This window comes from Chiloscyllium plagiosum, unplaced genomic scaffold (genome assembly GCF_037043375.1).
Source record: "Chiloscyllium plagiosum isolate Xiang-an unplaced genomic scaffold, Cpla_swu_hap1 HiC_scaffold_39, whole genome shotgun sequence".
NCBI classification, from domain to species: Eukaryota; Metazoa; Chordata; class Chondrichthyes; order Orectolobiformes; family Hemiscylliidae; genus Chiloscyllium; species Chiloscyllium plagiosum.
Window position 1 is genome coordinate 31,986,833 of NW_028270177.1, and position 22,496 is coordinate 32,009,328.

At 43.6% G+C, this 22,496-nt stretch overlaps 1 protein-coding gene across 1 annotated transcript in view; it reads right to left on the reverse strand.

The window, feature by feature from the left end:
- Window positions 1-22,496, reverse strand: part of sema4ba (sema domain, immunoglobulin domain (Ig), transmembrane domain (TM) and short cytoplasmic domain, (semaphorin) 4Ba) — a 469,915-nt gene that overhangs the window by 442,197 nt on the left and 5,222 nt on the right. The window contains exon 2 of the mRNA XM_087981180.1: window positions 22,059-22,375. The gene's annotated coding sequence lies outside the window, so the exon portion shown is untranslated. The remainder of the gene's footprint in view (window positions 1-22,058; window positions 22,376-22,496) is intronic.

The following is a 22,496-nucleotide window of genomic DNA, read 5'->3' on the forward strand; positions in this document are numbered from 1 at the left end:
CCTCTTCCATCAGGCAGAAGCTACAGAGGTTTGAAAACACATATCAACAGATTTAAGAACAGCTTCCCCCCGACTATTATCAGACTTATGAACAGACCTCTCATATATTAGAGTTGATCTTTCTCTGCACTTTCTCTGCAGCCATAATACTATATTCTACATTTGGTTCTATTACCCTCATGTGCTTATGTAAGGTATGATTTGCCTGGTTAGCATGCAAAACAACACTTTTCATTGTACCTCAGTGCATGTGACAATAATAAATCAAATCAAATCAAGGCTCGTCACTGTTGCTACGTAGATGTTGTAGCAACCAATCTGCAAACAAGGTCCTACAAACAGGAATGACCCATCCAATTGTTCTTGTGAGGTTGACTGACAGGGTATTGTTGGCCAGGACACTGGATTGCTCAGTACTCTGGATGTTGTTAGTTTCTTGGCAATGCATACCTTGTCATTCTTCCAATACTCTCAATCTCTCCAATACCATATGCAAAACGCTCTCTGGGAATCTGCTAAGATGTTTTCAACAAGACTTTCTACAAACTACAACCTCCACCAGCTAAACAGACCCGGGTAACGGCAGGTTCATAGCAACACCACGAGCTCCAAATTTCCCTTTGCAGTCACACACCATCCTGTTTGACTTCATTGGTTTCACAGGTTGGTGCAACATCGAGGGCCGAAGGGCCTGTACTGTGTTGTAATGTTCTGCGTTCTATTCCTTCCTCAACATTGGGTCAAAGCCCCTGAAGCACCAATCAGCATCACGGCAGCAACTTAGCCAAATGAATTGCAATCATTGAAGATGATTCACCACCTTCCCAAGGACAACAGGGGCAAGGGCAATAAAAGCCAATTTGTAAGCCAAAATCACAGCCTAAACTGAATTCTTAAATAAATTTCCCAGTAATATATATGCTAATTGTTTTCCAACAGGGAATAATTTGACATGCCATTAGTTAGCTAATGAGCTAGTTATGTGTAGCTTTAAGCTAGATGACCTGTTGAGCTGCAAAATGGTCAAAACATGAGATGTGTCACAATATAACCCTCAGTTCTTTCCATACCGTTCATGAGAACATTGCTGTGGGGTCACAGGCAAGTCATCACGATTTGTAAGTCGACCACAGAAACTAACCTCAATGCATATTCAGATCAAGCAAGCAACTGATGCAAAGTGAAGTTGAGAAAGCAACTGTGCAGAGCAATCCTTCACCAACTCTCATCCTGCTTGGGTTCTGGACAAAGTGATAGACAGTGCCTTACCTGCCTCTCAAAGCACACTTATACACTTCTGAATCTTGAAGTAGGGTATAATTTAATGCCCTCCTCAAAGGCAAGTTTGGAGGCATTATGAGAACGGGAGAGGCATTTATTCTTGCAAAAAAAGATGCCAGTTGGGTACCCTGCCTTTCTGCCTTTACTGCAAATACAAACAAAAGGGCCAAAAGAACTGTGGATGCTGGAAAACTGAAATAAAATCAGAAATTCTTGGAAAACCTCAACAGGTCTGCAGCATTTGTGGACAGAAATCTGAGTTAACATTTTGGGACTAGTGACCCTTCCTCAGAACTGATGGTAGCTAGGAAAAGGCTGGCATTCATGCAGAAGATAGGTTGGGGAGAAGAGGTGTGTGGGTGTGTGTGTGTGTGTGTGGGGGGGGGGGGGGGGGGGGGCGGGGGGGGGGTGTAGGCAGGAGTGCACAATAGGTGGAGATAGAGCCCAAAAGAGAGAAGAACAGTTGTGCACACAAAGGATGAGATAATGGTCAGCCTAGGAGAATGAATGGCTGTTAGTGGGGACTATTAGTACCTGACAATAAGTTGTGTGTTAGCCATCCATGTGATTGCAAGGTCTTGTCTATGGGGTTAGGGTAAAACATGAGAAAAAGTGCTGAAGCCCAAAATTGTTGAACTCGATATAGAGTCAAGAAGACTAAAGAGTTCCCAAGTAGAAAATGAGGTGCTGTTCTTCCAGTTTGCGCTGAGATTCACTAGAATTACCTCAATTACAAATAGGGTCAAGGCTGGAATTCCAGCCCCGGCACGAATTACCCAACCTTTAAGTGAGTAACCAACACAGTCAGCATGAGGGAGCCCAGAACACAAACCCCAACATACAAAAGAAGGCGGTGGGGAGTGTCCCTCATTCGAAAACACTCAGTGAGACAGACATCGGGTAGTGGGGATGATCTTGCTGAGAGCCACCCCTTCTGCCCGTACTGTCAGCCCCCTTTTAACCACACCTGCCCTGTAACTCCACATCACTCACTCACCTGTAAACTCGATCTCTTGGTGACATGGGTGCACTTCCAACAGCAGCCACTGCACTCCCAGTGGCATTGCCTGCAAGTGAATCCTGCCAGCCTCTGATTTGCCAGGATCTCTTTGGGTGGGATCTCTGCTGCCCAAGGGAAGGTGCACCTCTGGCCATTTAATCAGGCAGGCCTTCCCCTTTGGAGGTAATGCACTGGCAGGTAAGATGCCCATTGCCTTTTTAGAATTTATTCATGGGACGTGGGTGTGGCTTGCCAGAACTAATTGTCCAGAGTGTTGTTAAGAGTCAACCGCATTACTGTGGGTCTGGAGTCACATAGGACAGGCCTACTTAAGGACTAGGCAAAAGTGAGGACTGCAGATCCTGGAGATCAGAGTTAAGATTAGAGTGGTGCTGGAAATGCACAGCACGTCAGGCAGCATCCGAGGACCAGGAAAATCTCTGTTTTGGGCAAAAGCCCATCATCAGGAATGAGGCAGGGAGCCTCCGAAATAGAGAGATAAAAGGGAAGGGGGGTGGGGCTGGAGAGAAGGTAGCTAAGAGTGCAGTAGGTGGATGGAGGTGGGGATAAGGTGATAGGTCGGAGAGGAGGGTGAAGCAGATAGGTGGGAAGGAAGATTGGCAGGTAGGACAGGTCATGAGGATGGTGCTGAACTGGAAGGTTGGAACTGGGGTAAGGTGGGGGAAGGGGAAATGAGGAAACTGGTGAAATCCACATTGATGCCCTGGGGTTGAAGTGTTCCGAGGCGGAAGATGAGGCATTCTTCCTCCAGGGGTTGGGTGGTGAGGGAGTGGCGGTGAAGGAGGCCCAGGACCTGCATATCCTCGGCAGAGTGGGAGGGGGAGTTGAAATGTTCAGCCACGGGGCGGTGGGGTTGATTGGTGCAGGTGTCCCGGACGTGTTCCATGAAGCGCTCTGCGAGAAGGTGTCCAGTCTCCCCAGTGTAGAAGAGACCGCATCGGGAGCAATGGATACAATAAATGACATCCTCTTGATTATTTTGTCTCTTACACTACAGTAAGATTGTTAATTCCAGCAATCAAAAATCAAATGATGGCAAACTTGATTTGAAATCATTTAATGATTTGATTTCCATGTGCACTTCAGCCTTTGGAAACTGGGGGGGGATGCATGTTTGATAGCTAAATAGTTCAATATCTTTAAAGCTATTGTAATGATGAATCTGTGTCCTTTAAACAAACAGAGAGATAATATTATAATCATCCAACCACTCCTAACCCACACTCACCACAACCATGATCATGGGAAGCCCAAAGGTTGTAGCTCATTCTGGAAACACCCTGTACAATAAAGTGAAAATTAGTCTGTGCTCAGTTAGTTAATCCCATTCAGGGCAGGAATGAGCACTTAACAATTAGCTTTAGCACTCTTGTGGAGTTTATCACACAGGGATAGCTCCTTTTTCCCAGGATAGTTATCTGACCACCCCAACTGGAACGTGAGTCAGGATTTGCTCTGATGGTCCTCATAATCAATTAACCAAAAGAAACCCTCAATCCAAGACCAGGAGGGCCCCTGAATGTTCTGTATGTCAGGGACGTAGCAGTACTATACGGCAATAAGAAGCTCAAACATTTTAAAGGAAGAAAATCACAACATTAAAATAAATCCTCACAATTTGGACCGAAGGGTCTGTTTCCATGCTGTACCTCTCAATGAATCTATAATTTGAAACAAAAACAGAAATTGCTGAAGAAACTCTGAGGGCAGAAAGCAAAATTAATTTTTGAAGGCCAGTAACCCTTCTTCAGTTCTGAAGAAATGTTAGCTCTGCTTTGTATCCACAGATGGCTCAGTGGTTAGCACTGCTGCCTCACAGCGCCAGGGACCTGTGCTTGATTCCAGCCTTGGGTGACTGTCTGTGTATAATTTGCATATTCTCCCCGTGTCTGCCTGGGTTTCCTTCCACAGTCCAAAGATGTGCAGGATAGGTGGATTGGCCAAGCTAAACTGCCCATAGTGTTAGTCAGAGGGAAATGAGTCTGAGTGGGTTACTCTTCTGAGGGTTGGTGTGGACTTGTTGGGCAGAAGGGCCTGTTTCCACACTGTAGGGAATCTAAAGATGCCTGGAGACCCAGTGAGTTTCTCCAGTGATTTCTGTTTTTGTTTCAGATCTCCAGCATCTGCAGTACTTTCTTTGTTTACTCAGAGTTTGAATCCTGGTTCATTACTGGGAAATGCAGGAACGTACAGTTGAGGTTAAACTCAGATCAGCCATGTACTTATTGAATGGCAGAACAGGCTTGAAGGACCAAGTGACCTAGTCTTGTTCCTTGTGCTTACCTTATTATTTTACTGGCACCATCATCTCTTTCGTATGTAACTGTGGCTGCTCTCCACCTTTCTTGTTCTTTCCAATCAGTTCTCTGACCATCTCTAAAATCTCCTCATTCTGGTGAAAGGCTACCGTTAAGGCTACATTAACCCTGTTTCCCTCTCCACTTTGGCTTTGGCCTGACTTGCTGAGTATTTCCAACATTCAGTGTTGATACTTTGCATTTGTGGCATCCACAGTATTTTGAGCTGGCTGAACCATACAACCACTGTGACAGAACGTCCGTCCTAAACATTGATCATTAGTCTTAACTTACTAGCCTCACTAATGTGAAACTGTTCAATGAAAATGTACCAACTTCCAATAGACGATACATGGAATTACATTAATGTCAGGGTATTTACAGCATAGTAGACGAGTGGGAAACTAATCACTGAGCTTCAGGAAGAAAATGCAGCTCAGCCATAATAACACTGTGGTGTTTGGCTAATTCACACTGACAGCACTTCTGTGAGATTCAAATTCAATTGTCAAAGGAGAGATTTAAATCAGTCAGAATAAGTGCAATAAAATATGATGTGGCATCAAATCTAAGTATGGCTTAGAAATGTACATGGCAGCTGTTTGGATGACTTTAATTACCGTACGTACTCAAATAATGGTCGATCATGTGAGAGTGCTAACCATTGACCTTTGACCCTCAAAACCCTACCTTTTTGCATTTAGAAACACGAGTCCGACTCCTAACGTTTTGGCCAAATATAATTAATTCCTCTTATATCTTGTTAGTCTTTGGTTTGGGGTTGTAGGGGACAGTCTGGCAGGGCTTATCAAAGTGGGCATCAGGAGCCCAAGTGGGGCTATGAGCTCTGGGACAGCAATGGCCACCATAATGTTCTGACCAAGTTAGAAGAGTGGCCCCTTCTGCAGGAACAGACCTCAGCTCACACAGCTTTCCATCCCCCACCCCACCCCCATCCACACTTTCACGCTGAGGGGTCGGGACCATTTTTGAGCCTCGAAATGGGGTCATAGTGGGGAAAGGTTTGGGAAACACTGGTTGACTGAGCCTTTTTCCCAACTGATCCTTTCTCACTCAAATGTCGGGATTCCCGGTATGCAGTCCAGGACAGTTGCTGGCCCTTGATGAGCTCAGAACCACAGCAGGCAACTGGTGTTAGTGTCAATACTGGCAGTGGCAAAACCCAGCATGGATTTCAAACCCTGCAAGCTTTTACTCAGGTAAAAGTTGATCCCCTACTTTTCACTGATAAATTGCTCTAAAAATCTCAACTTTAACACAAGTGAAAAGGTATTTGGATCTGCACCTTAAGTCAAAAAGTGTGGTGCCAGAAAAGCACAGCAGGTCAGGCAGCATCCTTCGAGCAGCAGAGTCAATGTTTTGGGCATAAGCCCTTCAACAGAAATGTCACATTCCTGATGAATTGGAGATGCTGGTGTTGGACTGGGGTGTACAAAGTTAAAAATCACACAACACCAAGTTATAGTCCAACAGGTTTAATTGGAAGCACACTAGCTTTTGCTCCGAAAGTGTGGTTCCAGTTAAATCTGTTGGACTATAACCTGGTGTTGTGTGATTTTTAACTTCCTGATGAAGGATTTATGCCCGAAATGTCAACTCTCCTACTCCTCGGATGCTGCCTGATCTGCTGTGCTTTTCCAGTGCCACACTTTTGAACTCTGACTCTCCAGTGTCTGCAGTCCTCACTTGCTCCTCTGCAGGGCTATGGGCCATGTGCAGGATGATGGGATCAGGAAGAACACCTGGATGTCTTTGGGTTGGTATGGACAATATGGGCTGAATGGCGCCCCTCCTGTGCTGTACCTTTTCTATGGTTCTATGGTATTGAGCTGGAATGTGCGGAAGAGTGAACAGAAATGTAAATGTAGGATATTATCAAAAGTGAAGAAATGTGATAAGATGAAATACTATTTTTGCTTCTCTCTCCATTGCTGCTGCCAGAGCTGCTGAGTATTTCCAAAAAATTCCAGTTTTTATTGAAGACTTTCTTCTTTCTGCTTTACTCAATTATCTTCTTCCTATTTATCAAGCAAACTGCCTGCATAACGATTATTAACACTGGCCCAGGCTAAATGAAGGTAAATGTCCACCTAGCTAACAGAAAGGTCACCTCATACAAGGGAGACCATTCACACAATGGTTTAATCTTCAAGATCATGAAGAAACCCAGGAAAGCACAGAATGGGTTGCAGTTATACATACTGTTTGTGACAATGAAAGCATCAAAGCTTTCTCCAGCTGTTGAGATACTTTCGAAGTTCAAAACACTGTTGCAACATCAGAAAAAAACAGAAACTAGCATCAGAGTAAGTGTTTTGACCATTCAAGCCTACTCCACCAGTTGATTTGATCATGGGCAAGCCACTACCTCAATGTCAATTGCCCCTTGATCTAAACATATATCCATATCTTCCTTGCACACAGAGCTGTTGAGTCAGACAGCACAGAAATAGACTCTTTGTTCCCACCAGTCCATGCTGACCATAATCCCAAACTAAACTAGTTGCACCTTCCTGCACTTGGCTCATATCCTTTCAAACATTTCTTTTTCATGCACTTACCCAAATGCATTTTAAACGTTGTGACAGTACCTGCATAGCCCCCTTCCTTTGGAAGTTCATTCCATACACAAACCACTCCCTGTCTAAAAAGGTTGGCCCTCATGTCTTTTTAAAATCATTCTCCCCTTACCTTAAAAATATGCCCCTTTTTCTTGAAATCCCCTTCTCTGCCATTCATCATATCTATACCCCTCATGATTTTGTAAGCCTATATAAGGTCACCCCTCAACTTCCTATACTTCAGTGAAAAAAGTTCCGTATTGAGCAACATCCTCGTAAATCTTTTCTGAGCCCTCTCCAGCCTAATAATACCCTTCATATAACAGGGTGACCAGACCTGGACACTACTCCAGAAGAGGCCTCACCATATATTCACTAACTTGGCCTTCACAGCCATTTGTAATAAAGAATTCCACTGGTGCATTATCTACTGAATACGGAATGCTACATCATCTCAGTCCTATATGGTCTCCCCTGTATCCAGAGACTGTGATCCTTGGTTCTACACTCCCCAAACCAGGGAAAACATCCTTCCTACATCTAGTTAAAAATCACACAACACCAAGTTATAGTCCAACAGGTTTGTTTGGAAGCACTAGCTTTCGGAGCTCTGCTCCTTCATCAGGTGGTTGTGGAGTGTAAGATCATAAGACACAGAATTTATAGCAAAAGGTTACAATGTCATGCAACTGAAATGATATATTGAACAAACCTAGATTGTTAAGTCTTTCATCTTTTAGAATGGGTTGCAAGTTTTGGTTCATTAATATGTAAATCCCAGAACTTCTTTTAAGTCACATTCTCGAGATAACTTGAGGTTTTAAAACAAAAGGTGACATCTCAGTTCAGACAATGCATTAAAGGTGTAAGGTCTGTCTGTGTCCCAACCTTGAGTCAGACTGGTTCTATTTCCAAAGTGGAATTTATTAAATATTGTATGGATTGACTGCCTGCAGATTGTGCACTTTTTGAGCCAAACAGAATGTATCTGCAAATATATTTCTGCAAATACAAATTCACCCCATAGATTTTTATGTGTGTGTGCATGAGAGAGAGAGAGAGAGAGCATGTGATTGTTTGCATGCACATGAGAGAGTGTGTGTTTGCGTGTGTGAAAGCTTGGTAAAGTATATATGTGGGTGTGATGGAGTATAAGCCTGTGAGAGTGAGTGTGCGTGAGTGTGAGTGTGGGAGGTGTATGTGTGTGTTTGTATGAGAGAGAGCATATGTATGAAAGAGTGTCTGCGTGAGTGTGTGAGTATGTAGGAGTGTGTGTGTGTATAGTGCAGTGGGGTCACCTGTAGTGACATGAACCCAAAGTCCTGGTTGAGGCCATCCCCATGGGTACCAAACTTGGTTATCAGATCTACTTGGCCACTTTGCATTGCTGCGTATCCTGAAGTCCGCCTTGGAGGACGGTCACCCGAAGATCCGTGGCCGAGTGTTCCTGACTGCAGAAGTGTTCCCCAACTGGGAGGGAACATCCCTGTCTGGTGACTGTTGTGCGGTGTCCATTCATCCATTGTCATAGCGTCTGCTTGGTCTCGCCAAAGTACCATGCCTCGGGTGTTGTGTGATTTTTAACATTGTTCACCCCAGTCCAACTCTGGCTCCTCCACGTCATTCCTACATCCAGTCTATTCAACTCTGTTGGAATTTTATGTGTTTCAATCAAATCCCCTTTCTTCAGATCCCTTTCTTAAATCTAGTGAATACAGATCCAGTCGAATCAATGTCTCCTCATAGGACAGTGGTATCAGCCTAAAGTGTGTGGTGCTGGAAAAGCATAGCAGGCAGCATCCAAGGAACAGGAGAATCAACATTTCGGGCACAAGCCCCTCATCCCTTTCCCAGCACCACACTTTCGACTCACCCTGTTTCTGAACTCAACTCCTCTTGCAATGACAGCTAATGGACCATTTTCCTTTATAATTGCTGGCTATACCTGCTATTATGTTTTCTCTGACTGCTAAACAAGGACACCTGGATTCCTTTGTACATCCACACTTCCCAATATGTCACCATCTAAATAACTATCCGCCTTTCTGTTTATCACACTGAGGTGTACAACAATAAATGTAGGAAATGCAATCTCAGCTTATCAACCTCATCCTGTAAGATGTATGTGCACTGATTCCCAATGCTTAAACTTAAAAGCTGAACCCCAGGCAGCAAGAACCAGACACAAAGGAGCAAATACGCAGAATATGTGCAAAGGTTCACAATGTAATTGGTTTTGTAGCTTTGTCGAACTGCGACACTATACATTCACTGTAGCAATTTAAATAAATCCAGTGGCACAGTTTAATTAAGAACAGGATGATTTTTAAACATGTACATTCAAAATTTTGGATTATATCACATTTTGATTAAAATCCTGCTTTTGAAATCTCACTTCAGCCTATAATTTCGATGTGATTGTGAGAGTGGTTAGAAATCACAACCAGGCAACTGCTGATGCAAAAATCCTTTCCATAGTATCTGGCTCATTAATGGAGCCACTTTTACAGACAATCCTGCATTATAATGATTGACAGGACCCTCTCCAGTGCATTGTAACTCTCATGCCTCTTCAGCTGTGAGTGGATGTCAGTATTACAAAATTATTTCATCCGTAGGTTTCAATGTAATGTTTTTCAGTGCATTTGTTGGTTTTTTCCTTTGAAGTGACATCAATTTTATTGAAATTTACATTTTTTTACTGATTTCTCTAAATCCATAAACTCTGTGAAATTTAATCACAAGACTGTCACAATATTTTGATAGGACCATAAAGGCAAGAGGAAGTAGTGAAAATACAGCACGGGTTTTCTAAGGATTGGGTCAGTGGAAAATATGATCACGGTGGTCAGTCGATATGTGGATAAGTTGCTTTCACCAAAACAACACTGAGTTAATGTTTCAGGTGAGTGCGGAGATGGAGAAGTTTAGAAATCCAATGGGTTTTGAGCAAGTGAAAAGGAGGCTGGGAAAAGAACTTAAAAGGAATATCTGTGGTAGGGTGATGGTTGGGAAGGTAGGTAAATAGGTCTGTTACACCTCCTGCACTCACGTGGAAATCTATCATGGGAAAGCAAGGCAAGGAATGGACCAGAATATTTCATGGATGGAACTGTAAGAAGGAGATGGCTAAGGTGCATTAGTCAGAGGGAAATGGGTCTGGGTGGGTTACACTTTGGAGGGTCGGTGTGGACTGGGTGGGTTGAAGGGCCTGTTTCCACACTGTAAGGAATCTAATCTAAGGTCTGTTTGGTAAAAACACAATGCTGGAGATAGCAGAATCAGAAGAGGATACCACCTTCCACACCTGCCGTTTCAAGATGAGAATCAAAGATGCCACCAAGCTGACACGGCCCTCCACCATGATCTATTTATGTCACACACTCCTTCTCTCACCGGTTGCCTTCCCTCCAAGAACCACTAGAGAGTTCCTCTTGTCCTCCCGTTCCACCTCACCAACCTCCTTACTCAACTGACCACCGTCTGCTGGCGAAAGACTGCTAGCCAGCCATTCACACCTCATCTAGACATATCCTTTGTTTCTTGACTTCAACTATTAGCCCTCCCTTTGGCTTTTGGACGATGAAATGATTCCCTGGTTCTGACAACATGTCACATTGACTCTGCTTCTCTCCACACACTTGCTGCCTGAGCTGCCAAGTATTTCCAGTGTTTCACTTCCATCATCTGCAGCTTTTGGCTTTTATCAATGAAAAGGATAGAGACTGACGAGGAGAGTTCATTTCTTTGCACACATCGAATTGTTAGGAAATGGAACATAAAATTGGAAACAAGGACAGAAGCAGAATCCAGAATAGAAAAGTGAAACTGCAGAAACATGGCAAAGAAAATGAAACATTTTAAATAGCAATGCTCAGTGGGCCAGATTATGTAGAAAGAGAGATACACCATACATTTGATAGAAAAAAGTCAAGCTGCAATTTCAGCGTCAAAACCTGAAATTGCTGGAAAAGCTCAGAAGTTCTGGCAGCAGCTGCAGATAAAAATCAGAGTTAACATTTTGGGTCCAGTGACCCTTCCTTAGAACATGAGGAAGGGTCATTGGACCTGAAACCTTAACTGATTGCTCTCCACAGATGCTGCCTGACCTACTGAGCTTTTCCAGCAATTTCTGTTCTTGTTTCTGAATTACAGCATCTGCAGTTTTTTTGTCAGTTTTTACAATTTCAGATTCTGAAATTTGTCTATTATCTGGTGAACTTTGTCAATATTCTTGACAGCTTTAGGATCAGAGTAGGTATAGGAACATGCTGTGAGGTGTCCAGAGTTAAGGTGTCAGGAGTAAAGGTGTCAGGAGTTAAGATTGTCCAGGCCTCAGGGCAACAGGGGTTTGAGGGTCAAAGGTTTGTGAACCCACAGGCCTCTCCCCCAGTTTTGGCTCCCATGCCAATCCCATTCATGCCCTGAGTTTAAATTGGGTTTATGCATGGCCAGCGAAGGTGTGACTTTTTTCCCCTGTGGGCTTGGCTCAATAGCTGTCAGGATGGTGTGACATAAAACTGAAACGTGCAAATGCAAGTGAGCATCTGTCCAGCCGCAGATGCTCAACATGTTGCAGCTGTAATCCTCACAGGCTGCATTCACAATACTTTCTTTGTTGCCCTTAAAGTACTGATTATTTTGTTACAGCAGCAGCACAATTAGAGCTTTAATTACATAACATGACAAGCAAATAATCAAAACGACCCATGTTTCCAAACCTCAAAAGATGTGTTGCGAAGATTACCTTTCAGCCAGGGACAAATGAACATTGCTTTTTAAAATTAGTGCAAGCAAACACCTCCTTTGTGACTTTAATTTCACCTGATAACTGTACAAATTTACGTAGTGCTGTAGAGTTAACACATCATTATAGCACCGACTGAGACCATTCGGTCCATTAAATTGATGCCAGCTCACTGTGGAAAAATTCCAAAGGTTCCCATTCCTTATCTCTATCTCTGTAAACTGGCAAGTTTATTTCCCTCCGGCGGGCAGACCTTATGAAAACATATAATATTATGAAGGGAAGAGACAGGATACGAGAAGGGAGGGTGTTTTAAATGAACTGAGAATGAGTTTTATTGCCACGTGCATTCAAATGAGTACAATGAAAGGTTTGCAGTGTCGCCGATTATAGCGCCATCTTAGACACAGGATACCTTGGTACTGATACTTGTATTTGTTACAGAATTGACAGAATAATACATAAAAGTCCAGCATAAGAATAAAAAGTTCTTAATATGTACTTGAATTACAACCCCTTCACCCCAGTCCATGCCAGCGCCAAACCCTCAGACTGTACCAGGCCAAACCTCCAGGCCATGCTGGGCTTCAAAACTCAAGGCCTCGTCTCCCCCACTACACAGCAGTCTCCAGTCCAGGCCTCGCAGCCCCATCCCACACCTCCCAACCACCTCACCTTCCCCCCCCCCGCCCCCACCAACTGTGGTCTCCAGTCTGGGACTTGTCTCCCCCACGGTGGTCTCCAGTCTGAGCCTTGTCTCCCCCATGGTGGTCTCCAGTCTTGGACTTGTCTCGCCCACGGTGGTCTCCAGTCTGAGCCTTGTCTCCCCCATGGTGGTCTCCAGTCTGGGCCTTGTCTCCCTCACTGTGGTCTCCAGTCTGAGCCTTGTCTCCCCCATGGTGGTCTCCAGTCTGAGCGTTGTCTCCCCCACGGTGGTCTCCAGTCTGAGCCTTGTCTCCCCCATGGTGGTCTCCAGTCTGGGACTTGTCTCCCCCATTGTGGTCTCCAGTTGGAATTCCCCTTCCTCCGATGACCTCCCAATCCAGGACTTGCCTCCTTCCGTTGAGCCCCCCCAGTCCACGACTCATCTCCCAGGGGTCATTTCAGACTGCATTGAGGAGGAACACCTTCAGTCAAAGGGTTGTGCATCTGTGGAACTCCCTGCCCAGTGATGCAGATGAGACTACCTCATTGAATAGTTTCAAGACAAAGATAGATTTTTTGAACAGTAAAGGAATTAAGGGTTACGGTGTGTGGCTTGGTAAGTGGAGCTGAGTCCACGAAAAGATCAGCCATGATCTTATTGAATGGCAGAGCAGGCTTGATGGGTCAGACGGCCTACTCCTCCTCCTAGATCTTATGTTCTTATGTTATGCCTATCCAATTTTCTTCTAAAATCATTGTTTCTACCAGTGTCATGGGTAGTGAGTTATTACTACCTGCATATACCTTGAATTTAAAGAAATACCACACTATCTGCATTGTTCTAAGGTTATCAACAGTGGAAAGGTAAATCAACTGTGGTTAATGTAAGAAATTAAAGGCTGTATTAGATTGAAGGAAGTGGCTTATGAGGTTGTCAGAAAAAGGGGTAAGCCTAAGGGCTGGAGCAATTTTGAGGAGGACCAGGGTACTGATTAAGATAGTGAAAATGTAACATGAATTCAAATGAGCGAAGATCATAAATGTGGTCTGTAAAAGCTTCTTTAAGGAAGTGAAAAGGAAATGATTAGCTTCAGCAAATTATGCTCATTGCAGATGGCTACAGGAGAGTTTATGATGGAGAACAGGGTTATGATGGAGAAACCCCTGAACAGTTACTTTGTGTCTGGTTTCATGGAAGAAAATACAGAATATCTCCCAGACATACGAAGTTGAGAAGTAAATGTAATTATTGTTTGTAAAGAGATAGTACTTGGCAAGTTAATTCAATTGAAGTCCCCGAATCAGGAAGAGTTCACAAAAAATGTTGAAAGAGATGATTAGAGAAAAAGTGGATGCATTGTGACTACCTTCCAAAATTCTACAGATTCTGGAAAAGTTCCTGTGAACTACAAAGTTGAAAATGTAATTCCAAGATTTAAGAAAGAGGGAAGAGGGAGATTGGAGAACTCTGGACCTGTTAGTTTGATGTCAGAAATGATAACAGCAAACAATCTATTATCAAGAATATAATAACTGGGAAATTAGAAAAGAACGACAGAATAGGGCGGAGTCACCATGGATTTGTGAAAGGGAAATCATATTTGACAAACTTGAAGTTTCTGAAGATATTCCTTGCAGTATTGATGAAGGAGAACCAGTCAATGATGTGCATTTGGCATTTCAGAAGGGTTTTGAAGGAGATTAGAAAATAAAATGGAAGAACATGAGATTGGAGTAAGTATATTTGTATGGAACTGACAGAAAACAGAAGATAGGAACAGGAGGACAGGCTGTTGCTAGTGAGGTATTGCAAAAGTCAGTGCTGGGACCGTAGCTATTCACATTTTACATCAACGATTTGAATGTGGGGACCAATTGTAACATTTTTGAATTTACCAATGACACCAAGCTGAGCAGAAATGTACGTTGTGAGTATGATGCAAGAAGAATTCAAGACATCTTAGATATGTGCTGGAACATGCTAGAATGTAGAATCTATTCTCAGAAAAAAAAGCAGAAAGGTGGGAAATTTCCTCAATGATGAGAGGTTGAGAAATGTTTGTGTTCAAAGGGACCTGGGTGTCCTTGTTAACAAGTCACATTCAGAAAGCATTTAGGAAGACAAATGGTATGCTTGCTTTGGTTGCAAGGGAGCCGGGTACAGAAGTGAAGGCATCTTGCTGCAGTTGTCTTGAGTCATGGTGAAACCTCACCTGGAGTATCATGAACAGGTTTGGTCACCTTACCTAAAGGAGGATATACTTGCGAAAGGGGGAGAGCGATGAAGGTTCTCCGATAAATCACAGGCATGACAGTATTGCCTTATGAGGACAGATTGAGGAAATTAGGCCTGTATTCCTAGAGCTTTGAAGAATGAGAGGTGGCCTCAATGAAACCTAGAAAATCTTAACAGGGCTTGGCAGAGTGGATATAGATGTTCTTCCCGGCCAGTGAGTCTAAATCCAGAGGATATAATCTCAGGCTAAGGAGTAGACCCTTTTAAACTGAAATAGAGAGGAATTTCTTTACTCAGAGGGTAGTTAATCTTTATGTGGAGATGCCAGTGTTGGACTGGGGTGGACAAAACCAGACGTCACACAACTTCACCTGATGCAGGAGCAGCACTCTAACAACTTGTGATTTTAAACAAACCTGTTGGACTACAGCCTGGTGTCATGTGACTTCTGACTTAGTTAATCTTTGGAATTCTCTACCACAGCGGGTTGTGGAAGCTCAATCAATGAGAAAGATCAAAACAGAGACTGATAGATTTCTAGTTATTAATGACATCAAGGGATATGGAGATAGTGCTGGAAAGGGGAGGTGAGCTAGATGATCAGCCATAAACTAACTGAATGGTGGGGCCGGCTTGACTGACTGAATGGTTTACACCTGTTTCTACGTTCCTAACAGGAAGAGTTTACTTTGACAAACTTATCTAAACCTGTCATAATTCATCAAAGTCATTCATATTTCTGAACACCTCCATTAAATCACCACGCCTTACTCCAAGAACAAATTCTGATTCTCTAACCTAACTTCATTGTGAAAATCCCTCATTCCTGTAAACATTCTCTGGTCAATCTGCTCTACAACCTCTCTAACAGATACAAGGTCAGATTTTGTGTGAGGTCCTCTCCGGCCAGATTTGTGCAATATGAACCTGGACCTGACTCCACTACAACGCAAAGCTATTCCTACAAATTGGATCTCACTCCGATGTCAAGTTTGACCCAGTGACCAGACTTGCAATGATGAAACAATCAACAATAACATTCCAGTTTTGAAAAGCTCTTGCACTTGGTAATTGGTCAGACCATTTAGCACATCAACACAAAGAAAATATTCTCCGAATTGGGGGCAGATCATTTGCTCACTGTCATGATAGGTTTAGAGGCAAGAAGGGTATTAATTAGATGGAGTTATGGTGTACCTGAAGCCTGCTTCTTCCACACCTCCAGCAGAGGTGGGTTTGAGTGGGATGCTCTTCAGGGGATCAGTGTGTATTCAATGGGCCGAATGGCTTGCTTCCACCCTGTAGGGATGCTATGATCCTGTGGCTGGGTCGCTCCTTGACCATAGCATTCTAGTGCCTGTCAATTCAGCAGCCATGATCAAATAGTGAAGCAGAATCGATGGGCCGAATATCCTAATTCTGTTCCTATATCATATAAGCAGCGGCCACAGCCTTTGCCATTTGTGCTGCTGAACATAGCAGTGGCCTGTGATTGGCTAGCAGCTCTTGGTAGATGGGATCTCTCATCTAGTTAAGGGACAGATTCCTGAACTGCCACCTCATCTTAGATATCCCTGCTTGCACTCTGTAATCTACAGCCATGGTGGCAATAATACTTTTGGTTTACTCACAGAATGTGGGCATCACTGGCTGAGCCAGCATTTATTGCTATCCCTAATTGCCAAGAGGGTAATTAGGAGCGAACCACATTGCTATGGGTCTAGTATCACTGTGAGGCCAGATTTCCTTCCCCAAACCACATGGGTTAGAGTGTTGATGGGTTTTCTTTCAACAATTGTCACTGTCAGACCATTAATTCCACATTTTTATTGAATTCAAATTCCACCATCTGCAGGAATTGAACTGAGTGCCCAGAACATTAGCTAGGTATCTGGATTAATAGTCTAGAGATAATACCACTTGGCTGTCAGCTCCCCTACGTGAGTTGGAATAACAGCAGCTGTATTTCAACTGGAGCCCTCAGACATAGAGTGGCTGTTGCTGGTGTTGCAACGCAAATGGGCACATTGATCAAACACTGTGTCAGGATGGGTCCGGCCAATATACTGATGAAATTAGCTATCATTTTCACAATAGAGAGAATGCCCAACAAGTATGGAATTGGCTAGACCCTCTGGCAAGAGCTTTGATGAAAGAAGCATTTCATCATGTGCATCCATGAGTAGCTCACTCCAGCCTAGCACACTGAAACCTGCATTTCAGTCTTCCACAGCCAAACCCATACATGGCCTCACCCTCCAGCATATTGGCAGCAGGCCAATTATGCCCATGGCTCCCAAATATAGACGCCATTTCCATGCTGTCTTTCAAGACAGACACGGAGTGAGTATTTGAACCTGTGGCTGTGAATGTGAAATCAAGTGACTGTGTGTCTTCATCATCACTATTGTCTTGGTCTTCCCCCACCGTCTGGCCAGGTTACAGTTCGGGGGTGTCTGAAATGAAAGCAGTACAAGTGTAAGGCTGTAGTGTGAGGAGAGGGGAGTGTAGGTGGAGTATGCATAAACCACCCTCAGCTTCCAGTTAGGAAAGAGTGAGGGGGCATGGGATGAAAGGAGGATTTCATGTGAGGATATTATCGTCGCCAATAGATTCAGCCCATGCCATTGATCATAGTCTCAGGAATGGCCCTTTCTTTAATGACCTGCACCACCTCCTTCATCGAGTTAGAACAAGTAGCTGGAAATCTCGCCTTCAGTTGGACCCATGCCTCCACCCCTGGTTCAGTAAGAGAACTGAAGTCATGACATGGTTGAATAGTTGTCAGTATGTGAAAGTTGTGAAATGCAGGTGGGAAGCCTGCATTAGTGCTAAGTAAGTGAAGCCACAACAGTCAGTTATGAGTTTTGATTAGAGAATGGTATTAGATAAGTGATGGGGGAAAGGAGAATGGTTGTGCTGATTTGAACAGGAGCTGAGGTTATTGGTGGAGCTGGTGGGATATGGCACTGGGAGTTCCATTCACCAATTTAAACCACTTCTAAGCATTTTAAACATTTTTGCAAAACTATATCCTTGAGGGATTTGTGGAGAGCCGATGGCCTAGTGGCATTATTGCTGGACTGTTAATCCAGAGTCCCAGATAATGTTCTGGGGACCTGGGATCAAATCCTGTCATGGTAAATGGTGGAATTTGAATCCAATAAATATCTGGAATTAAGAATCCAATTATTGGGAAAACCCACCTGGTTCACTAATGTCCTTTAGGAAAGGAAATCTGTCATCCTTACCTGATCTGGCCTACATGTGACTCTAGACTCACAGTAATGTGGTTGACTCTCAACTGCCCTCTGGGCAATTAGGGATGGGCAATAACTGCTGGCCTAGCCAGTGACGCCCTCATCCCGTGAATGAATTAAAAAAAACTCTTCTAGTATTAAATTCCACGGTGATCTGCTCCCCCTGTCTTCTTGTCATGCACCTTTACGGACCATGAGTTCGTGCATATGGGATAGCTCCCTACAAGCAGTCACTTAGAGTAAAGAACTTGAGGGATGCTGAAATGAGAGACATGCTGTTGAAGCTTTTCATCTTTCATCAGGACAAATGCAGGAATTTCAAAGGGAACTATAATTTACACAGCAGGAGGAAAAGGGTGATGATTAATTGGTGAGTGGACTCTGATTGATTGAGCCATTGTAATGAGGAATGCAAATGGGAATGGTTCTGCTCCCAAGCTTTATTTAAATTCAAAACAGCCAAGTTGACTCTGAATGGCTGAGCCATTCCCATGGATAATACACCCAGGGATAGTTCTCCCCTGTGCATTTGTCTATTTTAAAAAGATACATGGCCTGAATACAGGCATATCCTTTATGCATGAAGAGACCTGTGTCTGAATATAGGCAGCTTCCAGCAAGCTTAGGTAAGCCGTACCATTAGCCTGACTGATAATCTTAAACTGGGTAAAAACAATGACTGCAGATGCTGGAAATCAGATTCTAGATTAGTGGTGCTGGAAGAGCACAGCAGTTCAGGCAGCATCCAAGGAGCAGTGAAATTGACGTTTTTGGCAAAAGCCTTTCATCTGAAGGGCTTTTGCCCGAAACGTCGATTTCGCTGCTCCTTGGATGGTGCCTGAACTGCTGTGCTCTTCCAGCACCACTAATCCAAAATCTGATAATTTTAAACTGGCAGGTTAGCGCACTCAGGTTTGTTCAGTTAGTGCTGTCAATCGCTGGATCACATCCCATGTTGGACACTATGTTGAGAAGTGTGCAAATACAGACTGGTTGGCATCTCATCTCCTCTGTGTCTCTTCCATCAAGATGTCCAGAACGATGTTAGAAAAATGTCAGCGCACAATCACTCCCATGGTCAGCCACTGGTCTCGACTCACAGCAGCGCTCCCAACGTTGCCAACATCTCCAGGAGCCACAATTTTCCTTTACATTAGGAGGTGTTCACTAGCTTTAAGCAGCTAGCATGTCCTTATCAGCAAACACCCAGTTACAGCTGTCTGCCTACAGCAGTTGGGACAATGGGCAGGTGATAGGAAGACAGTATGTTGTGTAGTCTGCAATGACATTGAACAGTCATAGGATAGTCACACATCATGATTGCCATACCCCTTTTCAGGGGTTATCCCAATTAGCCCCCAATGACCATGGAGTTAGAATCACTTATACATCAGTGTCTCTTAATTCAGCAGAGGTTTAAGTCCATTATTTGAAATAAGTTAGCATCTTTTGAAGGGTTCTGGGGCTTAAATATAGGATTCCTTCTGGTTCGGTGTTTGGCTGCTCAAATTGGGAAATCACTTGGGGAAAAAAGACAAAAGGTGTATCACAACGAGCACCATGGTGAAAAATCCAGAATTTCAGTGGGTTTTGAAAAGTTGAAAATTTACAGAAATAATGACCGGATTTAATAATAAGAAATAGCATGATGGGATGGAACAGATGTCAGTACTATTCTAAAGTAGAACATGTGAAATATGAAATGTGAGTTAGACTGGTGTTGACCTGGTGGTTAACCTTTCCATTCTTCACACACATCATTGATTATCTGGACTCAATGCTGTTGTTATGATGCTGCAGAAGATAAGTGAAGCACAAAAATGGGTTCAAAGCTCATGCCAGAAGCTGTGCTTCAGCAATCGCCATTGGCAAAGTCTAGTGAAGCTGCTCTAAGCATAGCATTTAGATCCAGGAGAGATGATTCAATTGAATGATGCAAACTCACAAGTCTCAACTCAATCAGTGCAGGAAGGGGGTTTCCTCATACTGAGGATCAAGACTTGGGCAACACAGTGTCAGATTAAGGCACAGACCACTTAGGACTGTGATAAGGAAAACTTCTTTACTCAGAAGGTGGTGAATCTTTGGAATTGTCTAAACCAAAGTTCTGTGAAAGTTCACACATTCATTATATTCAAGATAGGAATCAATAGATTTCTAGATATTAACGATATTAAGGGATTTGATGGAAAAATGGCACAAATTAATTGGGAGAGAAGACTCAAACAAGGGCTGAATTGCCAACCTCTGTATCTATTTCCTATGTGCTGAATATCCTCGGAGTCCAAAAGGTTAGCTTCATGAGAAACTAATCCTATTTAAAATAAAAATGGGAAGATAGTTTTCCTTTAATTTGTGTAGTACAACATGAACTCAGGACTCATGTAATTTTATTAAAGGAAAGGTTTCCATTTCCATAGCAACTCCACAACATCTCAAAGTGTTTTAAAACCTCCAAAGTGCTGTGCTGCAGGAAACACAATAGCTAATTTGCTCACAGAAAGCTCCAACACATAGCAGCAACCTGTTGGTCTGTTTTAAGTATTGGAGGAGGATTAATACTGGTCAGGATGTAGAAAGAACATTGCCATCTGTGTTCCTCTTTGGGTAGTACCAAAGGCTCTTTTACCTCCACCCAAGGGAACAGGACAAGATTTGAGTTTAACATTTTTTTCACAAGATGACATCTCCAGCAGAGTAGCAACCCCTCAAGGGCTTCCACACAGAGTTTGAGCTAAGTGTCTGGCGTGGGATTTCAGCCCACACTGTTTTGAAAGAAGAGGGTGTGATACCCACTCACCCATCACCAGCAGAACAAAGGCACCACTAGGATGTGGCATGATGTCTCAGTGGTTAGCACTGCTGCCTCACTGTACCAGGGACCCAGGTTTGATTCCAGCCTTGGGTATCTATGTGGATTTTACACATTCTTTCCATGTTTGTGTGGGTATCCTCTCAGTGCTCCAATTTCCTCCTACAGTCCAAGGTTGTGCAGGTTAGGTCAGTGAGCCATGCTAAAGAGTCCAGTTATGTGCAGGCTAGGTGGATTAGCCATACAAAATGCAGAGTTACAGGGATAGGGTGGGTCTGGGTGGGGTGCTCTGGACAGTGTGGACTCAATGGGCTGAGTGTCGGGTTCTATGACGACAATCTCTCTTTACGCAGAGTGTTAGTATCTGGAATGGCATTGCCTGAGAATTGGACACTCACCTAAAGAGAAAACAGTTCCAAGGCCTGGGGAAGTAGGTCAGCGAATAGAATCGCTGGCACAATAGGCTGAATAGGTTCTTTCTCTTCTAGATCCAGGCTATTACCCGAAGACTTACCTCGAACTTGAATAATTGATATTTTGAGCTAGCTGAAAGCTCACCTCTGCTCTATGATATACAAAGATGTACACTCTGTCAGACTGGTTTGAGTTACAACATATTCAGCTCCTTCACATGGCCCATTGCACAGGGTTTTGGTTTTGCTCTGGCCCTTACATCTCCTGAACGTTCTGTGATTCCATTGTCTGATATGTGTGTCCCTTGCTTTAGATAGCTCCCCAAGAGACTGGGATACCGAACAGTCTGAACATCTCAACGCTCTGTCATATCTTGTATTGTGAAGCCAAACACTTGGACCCAGACCTTTGGAGCTTCGGCTGCGACTCCAAACGATATTAATTTCAGTGCTGGGACTCTGCTTGCAATATGAATGTCGTGTTTGCAAATCGGTGCATTTGCGGAGAACCGTACAATCATTTCAAGAACAATGAATGCGAATCCACTCCAAAGCCAACTGCAGCAAAAGTGCAGTGCAAAATTGCATGTCAAATTTTAAAAGATCGAGTCAGACATTGGGCGTGTTTCTAGTCGGTAACCCGTCGTTTTATATCCGCGATTGCATCTCACTTATTTATTGTGACGCTACCAGGAAATATCAGTGCAAATAAAATGAACACAGTCCACATGCAGGGCAAAGTTTGCAATTTCCCTTGTGCGTACCTCTCGCTTCTTGGCGGAGCGACTCTGCCCTCTTCTTCCAGCGGCTGGATGCTGAAGTGTTGTTCCCTTTTATTTTCTTGCACCGTCCAGCTTCGTAAAACTGTCGATCGCAAGCCAACCTTCAGCGATGATGAGAGAGAGGTGGGACAGGGCAGGTGAAGCTGCAGCAATCCACCTCTAGACCCAGAGCTAGGAATCACTGCCCCTCCGAGATTTCTATTATCTATCCACCTCCCCCCTCCTTCTCGACAGCAGTGTCTTCAACTAGACTGGAGCTCCCCTTGCTGTTCAAGCCTGGTCATAGTCACTGTAGCAAGCTGGACAGAAAGTGTAAGCAGATGGAATCAAAATTATCTCACGTAAACACTGATCATAAGTAATATTTCCACAAACATCAGGGGCAGCTTATACATTTTTTGTTATCTATACAAACAAGCC